The 6066-nt window shown below is 38.9% G+C and overlaps 1 long non-coding RNA gene across 1 annotated transcript in view; it reads left to right on the top strand.

Annotated features, from left to right (window-relative positions):
• LOC111546595 overlaps positions 1–5605 on the top strand; it is an 86220-nt gene extending 80615 nt beyond the window's left edge. Inside the window, exons 3-4 of the long non-coding RNA XR_002732837.1 lie at positions 1862–2047; positions 5367–5605. This is a non-coding gene — a long non-coding RNA (uncharacterized LOC111546595). The remainder of the gene's footprint in view (positions 1–1861; positions 2048–5366) is intronic.
• Positions 5606–6066: the final 461 nt, after the last annotated feature.

Consider the following 6066-nt stretch of genomic DNA (forward strand, 5'->3'; position numbering starts at 1 on the left):
GTATGTTGTAGAAGAAGAATCCTCAACTCAAAATGTTTAGGGACAAAGCAAATAATGTAAATGAGGGAAGAAGGCCAGGTAAAAAACAGTATGGAGTAGTGTGAGTTATGGAAATCTAGAGGACGCATGCTTCGCCTAAATGCGTTTCACTTTGGCTTGTGAAAAAACACCGTGTAGGCCAAGGAAAACATATCTGAAATCTGAATCTGGGCCGTGTTCAGCAAATTTGTGATTCCTATAGAGTGAGAAAAGGGAAGTAACTGCATAATCTGGAGAAGAACCAATTTTTAGAGAGAAAGAGAAGCCAGAAAAAGAGACTGTGAAGGAAAAGTAGGAGATGTAGCCAGAAAAAAGCAGCATCCTGGAAACAGAAAGAGGCAAAACAGAGGGGCCTCTGGGTCTCGGGAGGTCATGTTGGTTTCCTATTGCTGCTGTTCCGAATTACCACACATTTAGTGGCTTAAATAACACAAACTTATAATCTTATAGTTCTATAGGCCAGAATTTTGATGTGTGTCTGACTGGGCTAAAATCAAGGTGTGGTCGGGGCTACATTACTTCTGGAGGTTCTAGGACGGGGTCCTCAACCCCCAGGGCCACAGACTGGTACTGCACAGCAGCAGGTGAGCGGCGGGCAGGTGAGAAGCTTCACCTGTACTGTAGGCTGCTCCCCTGGCATTACTGCCTGAGCTCCGCCTCCTGTCACATCAGCAATAGCATTAGATTCTCATAAGAGCCCAAATCCTATTGTGAATTGCATATGTGAGGATCTAGGTTGCACACTCCTTATGAGAATCTAATATCTGATGAGAATCCAATGTCACTGTCTCCCATCACTGTCTCCCATCTGTGATGGTCCCATGGGACTGTCTAGTTGCAGGAACACAAACTCAGGGCTCCCACTGATTATACTTTGTGGTGAGTTGTATAATCATTTCTTTATGTATTATAACATAATAATAATGGAAATAAAGTGCACAGTAAATGTAGTGTGCTTGAACTATCCTGAGACTATCCACCCTCCACAGTCCGTGGAAAAATTGTTTTGCACAAAACTGGTCCCTGGTGCCAGAAAGGCTGGGGACCACTGTTCTAGGAGAAAATCTACTTCCTACTCTTTCCTAGCCTCTAGAGGCTGCTTGCAGTCTTTGGCTTATGGCCCCTTCCCCCAGCCAGGAATGTGGAGTCCTTCTCATATCACACCATTTGACCTCTCCTGCTTCCCTCTCCCACTTTGTTTCCCCAAATAAATAATGTTCATTTTATTAACTGTAAGCCAAATAAATTAACAGGGCGGCTTTCTAGACACATGTTAGGTATTATCACCATTAGTATATGTTATTGACACAATAATGTCTCAAAAGGTATTGAACTTACTGAAATATTGTTATGGTTATTTTTTAAATGTTATTAGTGCTATTAATCATATGTATAATTTTTTGATAATTTTTTGAACTTGTATGAAGCAAGGTATAATATGGAAACAAATTATAATTGTGTAGTAATTAATTTTAGGTGTTGAAGAAAATATTCAAGAAGTTGTTGGGCATATCACTGAGGGTGTGTGGCAGGCCTGTAATGGCAAAATATTTTGTTTTTATAAGTGATTATGATATCTGGTTAAATTATTGCCTTATTAGTAGGAATTTTAAAAAAACTGATGCCAGCTTGAACTCAAGTTGTTATTTTTTCAAATTAACACATAAATATAGGCTAATAAAATACATTTGAAATAATAATTGCTAGTTTTCTCTCTGAGAAAGAAAATTGGAAAATTCTCTCTCTATATATACATACATACATGTGTATGTATGTATGTGTATATATATATATATACAGACCTTTTTTTTTTTTTTTACAGATTATACTTTATAGTAATTTATCTTAGTCCAGGTGCAGTGCCTTACATCTGCAATCCCAGCACTTTGGAAGGCTAAGCTGGGAAAATTGCTTGAGGTTGGCAGTTTGAGACCTCTTCCACTTTTAAGGGACCTTGTGATTACAGCTGGTCCACTTGGATATTCCAAGATACTCTCCCTATTTTAAGGTTGGTTAACAACATTAATTCCATTTTCAACCTTAATTCTCCTTTGTCATGTAACACAACATATTTACAGGTTCAGGGGATTAGAACGTGAACATCTCTGGGGACCATTATCCTGCCTGTGACAGAAGGTAAATAGAATACTGAAGAAAGGCCAGGAATCTCTGAGAGCTGGAATTAGGGCTTTCTCATCCTCTCCTCTCCTTTCCTAAATCCATCCTCTTACCTTCTACTAATGGGATAGAAAGTTGGGAAAGGAGAAGATAATTGAACCCCATTTGACAAGAAATTATGCAAATAATTCATGGTTTGTGGTGCTAAATAAGGATGGGATGTCTTTTGGTACTAAGGAAATAGTTCAGGGAAGCAGCTCTATGATGTCTGTGCAAATTAGAATCAAAATGCCCCTCCAGGAAGATAAATAAAAAGAGGGAGCCTCTTCCAGGAAGATAAATGCTGAAAAAGCTACACTTTCTCCATCTGTGAATGGGTGATACCAAAATGATGCCCCCTTCCAGGCTGATATGGTTTGGCTATGTCCCCACCCAAATCTCATCTTGAATTCCCAGATATTGTGGGAGGGACCCAGTGGGAGGTAACTGAATCATGGGGGCAGGTCTTTCGGTGCTATTCTCATGATAGTGAACAAGTCTCATGAGATATAAGGCGGAATTTCCCTGCCCATCTCTCTCTTTGCCTGCTGCCATCCACGTGAGATGTGACTTGCTCCTCCTTGCCTTCCACCATGATTGTGAGGCCTCCCCAGCCATGTGGAACTATGAGTCCATTAAACCTCTTTTTCTTCCCAGTCTTGGGTATGTCTTTATCAGCAGTGTGAAAACAGACTAATACACAGGCCAATGCAGTCCTGCGAAGGTCTGCAGAAATGGACAAGTGGCACACATATGCAGCCCCCGGCTGGGTTCCATTGCATGGGGCACAGTCTTCACAACTGTAGGGGCAGGCAGAAGACAGCCCAGGTTCTGGGCTCCCCTGACCCTCTTACCCCTCCAACTAGTTCCTTCCTACCAAAAGACATCCCACCATTATTTTTGTGCTCAGAGACACACTTTTTCTATGGTCTTCCCCAAATTTCTAGGATTTTCTCAGAGCATTTTGTACAGAGCTCTAGAATAGCCCACAACACATGTTACTTTGGTTTCTTACATAATTATCTTTCTTCTTGGCAGTGAATTCCCAGAAAGCAAAGGAAATTTATTTATTTTTTTACTTCAGTAAAGTGTTTGTATTTATATAATTCAATTTACCACTGACGGGATATATGAAACAATTTTACTTGATACGAAGATAAATTTTAAAATGTTGCTAGTTAAGTATTTAAGTGTTTATCAGAATATGTATGTAGCATCTTGATATTCATAATATGGTTCTCAGACTCATCTGAGAACTTGTGAGAGATGCAGAAATGGCCCCAACCCAGACTGATGGCATCTGAATCATTTTAACTTTATCCCAGGTGATTTGAGCTCACATCAAAGTATGAGAAGTGGTCGGGGGACTCACGCTTGTAATCCCAGCACTTTCAGAGGCCAAGGCAGGAAAATCACCTGAGGTCAGGAGTTCAAGAGCAGCCTGGCCAATATGGTGAAAACCCGTCTCTACTAAAAATACAAAAAATTAGCCAGGTGTGGTGGCAGGCACCTGTAATCCCAGCTACTTGGGAGGCTGAGGCAGGAGAATTGTTTGAACCCAGGAGGTAGAGGTTGCAGTGAACCGAGATCACACCATTGCACTCTAGCGTAGGCAACAAGAATGAAATGCTGCCTCAAAAAAATTAATTAATTAATTAAAAAAAATAAAAGAAAGACAGTGTAAGAAGCATTGAGAGCACCAAACCCATCATCTAGCAGGTGATACTCTGTAGAATGGGCCTCATTTAAAAAAGGTCAGTTGATTAAAGCTTCATTTAAAGGAAAATAACATGTAGGCATTGCCTCAATATGACAAACTGTGAAGGGAGTAAACAAATGACTGATGTGTGGGAAACAGTGAACTAACGCATGAAGGTGGCCGTAAATGTGTGTGGAATTTGTTGAGCATTTAATTTTCTGTAACTTTTGACAACATATTGATCTACTAACCTAATAGGTACCTCTTTCTTTCTTTCTTTCCACCTACACCCAGATTTTTTCTTTTTCCTGCCTAACTCACTCACTTCCAGGCTTTGCCTTACACATTTCTTCACTCAGTCATCAAGCAACAGATAGTTATTGAGTCCTTGTCTATGCCCCATCCTAGGTATCCATACATGAGTCAAAGTCTCTACTTCATCAATATAACATTATGTTACCATACATATGGTCTCAAAAATCCTTTTAAGCACTTAAAGTAACTCCCTTATTACTGACAACTGAGAACAAACTCAGCTCTTCTCAGGACTGAGGTAATCACACAGAGCTAGGAACACAGGTACATGTGTACATAGTTACATTGTAGTGTGAAGTCCATCAGATTACATAAGGAAGTTCTAGCTGCTCGTGCACAATCAGCTGAGCCATGTTGGCAATCTGGATTCCACCCAGATGCCACAGGTTTCAGGAGTGGAGTCTGCCACATATTCATTCAAACTTGATGTGCCCAGTCATCAGCAGACTTGAGCACTCTCAGGCAAATAACAGCAAGAGGTTAGAAAGCAGAGAAAGAACCCTAGGCTCAGAATCGCTAATTGCTAACTGCTTTGGGGCTACCACTTGGGACAATACAGTTTTATTCTTGAGATCCTGGCCATAAATTGTTCAACCCTATTGTCCTTAGCCTAGCCGTCGCTAAACCAGTCATCTGAGAAGCAAAATGTTCCACCTATAATTCTTTTCAAATTCTCAAAATACGCATACTTTATATACAAAAAGTAAAATGCTTGTCATGATTCTATGTTGCCTGTTTGTGGATAAATCTTTTACGATGTAACATTAGTAACACTGTTAGATTGTGTTATGCTGGTTTGACACTTCCAAATGACTGATTCAAGTGATTCATGAGTGGTTTGGTGTGTGGTTTTAGGATAGAGAGGCAAAGAGCATTTGTGCCCATAGAATTTGATTAATTTTTTAACAATACCTTATTATTTGGACATTTAGAGAGACTGGCAATCAATACTTTATTCACTGGATAATTGATTCAACAATCCAATGCAGGTCTAGTATGAATTGTTGATAATTGAAGCATGTTTGTTATCTAAGACATTTAAATGCTTACTTCTGCGTGTTATTTTGATGTAAGAGCTATAATTTCATGTTTATCAGGTATCTTAAGTGCTTTATTTGTATCTTCTCATTTAATCATTACAACTTCCATTTTACAGGAGAAAAATATGAAATCTGAGGTGTAGTTGATTTGAATCCAAGAAATCTAAAGGAAAAAGTTCAAGCTCTTAATCCTTTCATACCCTTCTTGTTGTTAAACTTTTAAAAAAAAGTTAATCTTGTCTATGAAGCATGAATCTATAATACTAGGGAAAAAACTGACTAACTTGAAGAAAAAATAAATTGAAATGGAAAGCAATTAATTCCTCTTAATATGAATAAAGGATGATCTAAATGCTTTTGGAGAAATGATTTCCAGTAATGAAATTTTCAGGACAAAAATCTTCTTTTCTGAATAGGCAGTCATGGTATTAATCCTCTGTTCCTTAATCTTTATATTTACATTTTTTACATTTGTTCTTAAAGCTTGGTGTTTTCTACCAAAACCATCCGTACGTCTCTGTCTGTCTTCATGTGCTCTTTCTGTACACATGCACACACACACAGATTTCATTATTTATTCATAAAATGTTGAAAATCACTGCTTTGTCCCTTTTTAACTCTCTCGAACAATCTCTCAGTTCTCTAGTGCTTGGAAAGGAAGTATTTATTTTATTTTATTTTTATTTTATTTATTTTGAGACAGAGTCTCACTCTGTTGCCCAGGCTGGAGTGCAGTGCTGCAATCCTGGCTCACTACAGCCTCAGTCTCCAAGGTTCAAGGTGTTCTCCCAGCTTCCCTTATAGCTGGGACCACAG

Source organism: Piliocolobus tephrosceles, chromosome X, assembly GCF_002776525.5.
Source record: "Piliocolobus tephrosceles isolate RC106 chromosome X, ASM277652v3, whole genome shotgun sequence".
NCBI classification, from domain to species: Eukaryota; Metazoa; Chordata; class Mammalia; order Primates; family Cercopithecidae; genus Piliocolobus; species Piliocolobus tephrosceles.